We start from the raw sequence: 7255 nt of genomic DNA, 5'->3' as shown, positions 1-7255 counted from the left end.
GGGTTCAGATGCAGACTAGCAACTCTTTCTTCAAGATGGCGGCTGGTCTTTCCTGTTGGTTTGGGATGGGGAGGGGAGAAGGCATGGTAGAGTCTTCCCAGCCTCAGTTTACCTCTGTCAGGAAAGCAGTGTCAGCCAGATGACCTGTCACACACGTGCAACTTTCAGAAATGAGGAGAAGAAAAGAAGACTGACTTCTTAAACCTCCTACTTACAACCCACATCTCAGTTGGATGATAACTAAAAGAATAAGTCTCCTCAGCTGTCTGATAAAAGACAAGTCATTTTCCTTGAACTGGAGAAGAAAAAATTCACACAGAGCCCTCTGCTGGGTTGAGCAATCTGGGCATTCTTTTCTTAATTAGTTGGAGAGGAGAAAGGAGCTAGGCGGGAAAAAATCTCTTGGTTTTTCCCTCCCAGGAAGGGATTGAGTTTATTTATTTCTTTGTTGCATTTTCCTCACACAGGAGGTGAAATAAATCAGGAAACATGGAGATGCTCAGGTAACTCAGATACGTTCTATTTCTCCATGTGCACGCCCCATTCTTCATGGTCCAGTTTAGATACAACTCAAAGAAAAAGAGTTGGTGAAAAATAATTGCACTAGACACAGCTGAAGAATGAGAGAATCATTCTACCTGACTTTGAAGCCTCCCTTGTCTAGAAGTTAAAGGGAATGAGTTTAAGATTTTATCCTTAAATGACCACTCCATGACTTTCTTCATTTCTCCTCCTCCTCCTCCTCCTCCTGTTCTCCTTCCTTCCTTCCTTCCCTCTTCTCTGTCTCTCTCTCTTTCTCTCCCTTCCTCTCTCCCTCTCTTTCTTGGTCCTAGGAATTGAACCCCTACACCCCAGCCCAACTTTTTCTTCCCATTTAGGGCTATATAAAGCTGGAGGCCGAAGGCACCAAATTTGTTCTATACACCCACCACCCCCCAAAATGCATTTTCATTGTAATTTCTTTGAAACACCTTACACAGAAGAATGAAGAAAACTGGGACAATGTCAAAGTTCTTACCTGGTCTCAGAATCCTTCCATGACTGTAACACATTCACCATTTGTTTGTTAAACAAAATCCCTCTTTAAATAGCTTGGTGGTGTCGTTTGTTTTTTTCTTTTTCCTATCAGTCTAATGATGATTAACTATCTTTTCAGGTCATTGTCCTAGTTAAATAGAGCAAAAGTGCCTAGCTAGTCTACAGAGATTTCCTAGACCCATATTTTCAAGACTATATTCACAATTTCTCAGAACTTGACATACTGTTTTGTGTCCGTGTGAGAAGAATAAACTTCATTTCTAGGAATGACTTACTCTTGGAATTGGTTGAAACAGCCTTTTTTTTTCTTCCTTAAAAATAGAAGTCAAATATATCATCCAAGGTATTTAAAAGTCTTCTAGATAGAAAATAACTCAGGGAAAATTTTTTTTTTAATGCTGGGGCTGGGAAGGTGGCTCAGTGGTAGAGTGCTTGCCTTGCATGCATGAGGCCCCGGGTTTGATTCCTCAGCACCACATAAGCAGACAAAAAGATAGAAGTGGTGCTGTGGCTCAAGTGGTAGAGCGCTAGCCTTGAGCTGAAGAGCTGAGGGACAGCGCCCAGGCCCAGAGTTCAAACCCACGACCAACAAAGAAAAAGAGAAAGAAATGCATCTATAGGTTTCATTCACATTGAAAAGATATAAAACACCTCCACTTGGCTTAGTACCTGGGTAGAATTGTGCTGTGAGAAGAACAGGGAATAAATGAGGTGCCAATATTCACACCTGTAATCCCAGCTATTCAGAAGGCTGAGATCTGAGGGTTGCAGTTCAAAGCCCGTCCAGACCAGAAAAGCCCATGAGACTCTTATCTCCAATAAACTACTCTGATAAGCTAGAAGTGGCGCCGTGGCTCACATGGTAGAATGCAAGCCTTAAGCACAAAGAGGCTCAGGGACAGTGCCTAGGTCCTGAGTTCAAGAGCCACAAAAAAAGGAAAACAAATATAGTAGGGAACAGATAACTCAAAATAGCTCAGTGCCAATTAATTACACTAAGACACAATACATCAAGACAAATGAAACACGACCATGAATATAGATTCCTTTACAACAAACCGGAAGCAAGAAAGGCTTCATTGTTCCCATCAAATACAAGTACAATTGGTGGTAGAAAAAAGGTGGGTCTCCAATCATCATACCTTTCTATGGGCAGGAGGAAATAAGGGGAATAAACTCTAATTAATCTCAATGTTCATCACTGCCTGCATATAAATGAAATATAGACCCTTGTCCTGTAGCTCTGTGTGTGTGTGTGTGTGTGTGTGTGTGTGTGTGTGAAAACTATTCCTTGTGACCAGTCTTGCTTGACAATTACTGGCACCGACATACCATTAGGTGCTTAATCTCTATTTCACCATTATTTTATGAGGCATTTCTATTTCTTACTAGATTTATTTATTTATTTATTTAAGCCAGTCCTGAGGCTTGAACTCAGGGCCTGGGCACTGTCCCCAAGCTTCTTTTGCTCAAAGCTAGTGCTTTACCACTTGACCCACAGTGCCACTTTTGGATTTTTCTGTGTATGTGGTACTGAGGAATCGAACCCAGGGCTTCACACATGATTGGGGAGCACTCTACCACTGAGCCACCTGCCCAGCCCTTCTTACTAGCTCTTAATGAATCTGAAGAAGAGGCCAGACAGGATAGAGGAGAAGAAGAAGTAGGCAAAGTAGACCAAAGGCCAGGAAAATTGTCCCTTGATATTCTTTCTCCTAAACCCAAATCTCCTTCAGGGTCTTTGCTTTAAAAAAAAAATCAAAATAATGATCCAAGTCTATACCCTGGAAACTTTAGTAGAATTAAGATAGGCTTTCAAATAATAATAATAAAGCTGGGCACCAGTGGCTCATGCCTGTCATCCTAGTTACTTAGTAGGCTGAGATCTGAGGATCACAGTTCAAAGCCAGCCCAGGTAGAAAAGTCACTGGGACTCTTATCTCCAATGAATCACAGAGAAAAACAGGAAGTGGCGCCATGGGTCAAGTGGTAGAGCACTAGCCCTGGGCAAGCTAGGGAACTTGGACAAAGAGGGGTGGGCTGGGAAGATGGCTCAGTGGTAGAGTGCTTATCCAACATACATGAAGCTCTGGGTTCGATTCCTCAGTACCACATACACAGAAAAAGCCAGAAAGTGGCACCGTGGCTCAAGCGCTAGAGCCCTAGCCTTGAGCAAAAGCAGCTCATGGACATCGCCTAGGCCCCGAGTTCAAGTCCCAGGACTGGTGACACTAAAAAAATCAATATAAATATAGAAAGAAGCTCCATATATATATTATCATCTATTATATAGTAATATGGTATATTATATCATTAATACTATAATAAACTATTACAACAGCACACTAGTGAGTCTCAAGACCCACCATAACAACTGTACAGAACACGGTGTGCTATGAACAACCCCTCTACGAACAACGTGATTTGCACATTCTCTTGCTCAGGGTCTGATTGTCACACATGTGTCCAAATCAAGGCATCTCAGCGTGTGCTGGACAATATCTATTCAAAGAAGAGAGAGAGAGAGCAAGCAACCTGGAGAAAGGGAGAGAGGCTTTCTGATCTCTTAAGTGGTCAGCAACTGCATCTCAGCATGCATTTCAAGGCCAGAGCGAATGCCTTCAGCTATGTCTTCCCAACTCTCTGAGGTAAGGGTAGGATGTGTAGCTCAGGGACACAGCCCCTGGACGCTTAAGATCGATTTTTCTGCTTGCAGCCCTGGATCAATAGCGTTGCAACATTTTTGCCTCTCCAGTAGGATTTGTTTCAGAGATTATCAGCGTGGCTCTGACGAAATGCAAGTGATCTTTGAAGTCTGCGGACCTGAGATGCCCATTCCTCTGCTATTTGCTAATAGAAGAAGCCTGATCCACTCAAAGCCCTTTTTTTTTTTTGGTGTGGGCACAAAGAGTCTTGTTTTCTCTCCTGTCTAACGTATCCAATGCCTCGCCCATTCTATCTTTAATACCTAATTTGATTCACGTTTAGATTCGTAAGTTATTAACTTGAAGCCAGTTCATTCTATTAAATGAGTAGAAACAATATATCCAGTAGAGTTATTATTATTATTAGTAGTAGTAGTAGTAATAGCACTCATGTTTTTTGTGCCAGGATTGGGGCTTGAACTCAGGGCCTGGCTGCTGTCCTTTAGTTTTATTTATTTATTTATTTAGCTGAAGGCTGACAACCACTTGAGCCACAGCTCCATTTCTAGCTTTTTGGTGGTTCATTGGCGATAAGAGTCCCATGGACTTTCCTGCCCAGGGTTGGCTTTACACCATGATCCTCAGATCCCAGCCTCCTGATTAGTAGCAAGGATTATAGGTGTGAGCCGGTGACTAGCCCTAAATGTATCATTTTGAAGCAGTTCTAGACATTGATGAAGTGGCTAGAGGAGACAGGAGAATAAATGCTTTCCATTTCTCAAGAAGATACGGAGCTTCCAATCTTTCTGTATTGAAATTTTGAGGTACTGCTATTCAATATGACTCTCTATGATGATATATATACATGTATATATGTATATACACATATGCATATACATATATACACACACATATATATACGTGTGTATATACATATATACTATATACACACATATATACATATATGTATATATACACATATATACATATATACACACATGTGTGTATGTGTATATATATGTATGTGTATATATAGCCATATATATGCATGTGTGTAATATATTAACAGTGTAACAGTCTGTCAGCACCAGTGAACACTTAGCATGTGTCTGAGGAGGTGAACTTTTACCTTTGTCTCACAGGGTGAGTTTAGAGATCAGTAGCCACATGGAGCTAAAGGCCGCCATATTGGATCTCAAAACTTCAATATACTCAGTCTTCTTTCTGGTGGCGGTGGAGACTTTTTCCTGAGGGGCACCCGATCTATTTTCAGTCATTCAAGAGGCACCTACTTTCCAAACTTATTCCAGCTCTTGAAATCATAAAGCACGAGGCTGTTAGAGAAAAAAGGATGACAGCGCTGTTGTATCACGATTTCCATTTTTGATCTCTTCTCGTTGATAGCTCCGCTGGTTATTCTCAAAGTCAATGGCCAAGCCAAAGGTCAGAAGCGTTAAAATCATCCAGTGTAAGGTAATTATAACAGGCTCTTTCACATTCTCATTAATACTATAGTGAACACCTCCTACAGAACTAGCTGGATATTTCTCCAATTATTTCCACAGCACACGTGCACGGAACCAAAATGACTGATGCGAAAACAAAAACCAACAACCACCACCACAACAAAAATCTCACTTTGTTAGGCTCCAGTTGCTCACATCTGTAATCCTAGCAACTCGGGAGGCTGAGATCTGAGGCTCATGATTTAAAGCTAGCCCAGGCAGACAAACCTGTGAAACTTTTTTAAAAATATTTTTTTATTATAAAAATACTGTACAGAGGGGTTACAGTTACATGAGTAAGGTAATGCGTAGATTTCCTATCAAGCATTGTTAACCTCCTCCTTTGTTTTCCCACCTGTGAGACTTTTTAATCAACCAGGAAAAAGAAAAGCCAGAAGTGGAGCTGTGGCTCATGTGGTAGAGCACTCGCTTTGAGTGAAAGAGCTCAGGGACAGTGTCCAGGCCCTGAGTTCAAGCCCTCATACCAGTACAAGCAAACAAACACTAGTCTCTTCAAATGCAGTCAATCAATTACATCATGATTTGTGTCCCATTTTCCTTCTGTATGACTATAGACTGTGTTCATGTGAAGTCACAGAAGCTTCTAATAGAATTCTCTAAGATAGTTCATATAATGTGGATTTTCTTCCCTTCTACTGTTTTTGGTTCTTTTACATTGCAATCTAGAGTAGTAACATTTTCATAGTCAAATGGGAAAAATATGTACCATCAATGTAGCATTGGGTTTCTGTTATAAAATCCTAAACCAGGTGCTGGTGGCTTATGCTTGCATCCCAGCTACTCGGGAGGCTGAGATCTGAGGATCACAGTTTGAAGCCAGTCCAGGCAGGAAAGTCCGTGGGAGTCTTATCTCTAATGAACCACCAGAAAACCAGAAGTGGAGCTGTGGCTCAAGAAGTGGTAGAGCACTAGCCTTGAACAAAAGAGCTCAAGGGACAGCTCCCAGACCCTGAGTTCAAGCCCTATAACTGACCAGAAAAAAAAAGAGAAATTCTACTTAGCCTTCCAGTTACAAATATATTCTCCATACTATTGATCACCAAAGAAATACTTTCCCACTGTTCTAGAAAACTCCCAAGTCATTTACTCCTAACTAACCGGTTAGCTATAATCTCTCCACTTACCTTTGGAGAATCAGAATCTTTATGTCCTCAACACTACTAATTAATTCTCTTTTTCAACTCTGACGGTGATCATGTATCCTTTGTCATCTTACATTTCCCCTCCCCTCCCCCCCTTTCAGCTCCTCTCTCAGGAAAGTTCTATGGATTTCGCTAGGCCTTTGGATGTCTTCATGTCTACCTGGTGGCTCACACCTGTAATCCTAGCTATTCAGGAGGCTGAGATCTGTGAATCAAGGTTCAAAGCCAGCTTTGGGCAGGAAAGTTCCCGACACTCTGATCTCCAACCAACCACCAAAAAAAAAAAAAGCCAGAAGTGGCGCTGTGGCTCAAAGTGGTAGAGCACCAGCTTTGAGCATTGAAAAGCTCAAAGACAGCACCCAGGCCCTGAGTTCAAACCTCAGGACTGGCACAAACACAAACACAACCAACAGAAAGCAAACAAACCCCAGCATCCCGCCAAGATGGACGAGCAGATGACAGACAGTTGCTACTGTAGAAAGTGAGGTGGGAGAATTCCTTCTGGAACAGCTGTGTCAGAAACAGATCTAGGAAGGTTCAAGAAGAAATCACCTGGAGGGTTCTGAAGATGGCGAGGTTCTCTAGCCAGCAGAGGTGAATGCCAGGAGCCAGCCACCTGTGTGTGTGTCTGCTGGGACATGTGGAGTTCTGGGGCAAACACTAAGCACAAAGCCCAAGCTTTCTCATTCTGGAAGACTCTGGACTCGGTTCCCTTGGAGGGCAATGTTTGTGCAGCTACTAATCCCCACTTAAAGCGCTTACGGCCCTGTGCTGTTTAACCCATGCCTGGCCCGGCCCAGGGCTGCGCCGCTGTGCACCAGCGCGGCCTGCGGAGAGGCGGCCATGGTGTCCAGGAGAGGCGGCCATGCGTCCAGGAGAGGCGGCCATGGCGTCCAGGAGAGGC

Source organism: Dipodomys ordii, unplaced genomic scaffold, assembly GCF_000151885.1.
Source record: "Dipodomys ordii isolate 6190 unplaced genomic scaffold, Dord_2.0 Scaffold81, whole genome shotgun sequence".
Taxonomy (NCBI): domain Eukaryota; kingdom Metazoa; phylum Chordata; class Mammalia; order Rodentia; family Heteromyidae; genus Dipodomys; species Dipodomys ordii.
This window is presented reverse-complemented; position numbering follows the sequence as displayed.